Below are 516 nucleotides of genomic sequence, written 5' to 3'. Positions count from 1 at the left end.
TTTGGCTAGTTATTTAACACACATTTTGGGGGCTTTATTACTCTGTGTTCAGAACTTTGATAAAAACATAAAAATTTCTCCATTTTCGTCTTATTTCTCACCAACACTCCCCACAACCCGTCTGGCCAGAGGTTCTAGCTACGGGTCAATCCAGTCAGGGCCCTGAGCACAGTGGTGTGTAGACAGCACTGAACGTGGGCTACCCCACGTACTACTCCCGAGGCTTGTTTTGATGCCCCCGTGACTTGATGAAACCTCTGTCTCCTGGCTAGTGTCAGAATCCCAGATCATAGACTGAACCGGATATTGGGACTTAATCAAGGTTTGCTGAATGAATGCATGACATTTCCAAGGTGATGTTGAAAAATGGGGATTCTGGCATTCCCCTCTCCCCTACACATTTTAACTGGGTGACTTTTGTGGTAGGTCAGTGGACAAAATGGCTGGAGGGGGTTTGGGCCCCCTGGACGGTTGTTGGCGTCTGCAGTAGACCCGGTTCTGGGGAGGAGCTCCCTG

Source organism: Mandrillus leucophaeus, unplaced genomic scaffold (genome assembly GCF_000951045.1).
Source record: "Mandrillus leucophaeus isolate KB7577 unplaced genomic scaffold, Mleu.le_1.0 Scaffold61, whole genome shotgun sequence".
Lineage (NCBI taxonomy): Eukaryota > Metazoa > Chordata > Mammalia > Primates > Cercopithecidae > Mandrillus > Mandrillus leucophaeus.
Note: the sequence above shows the minus strand (reverse complement) of the source record.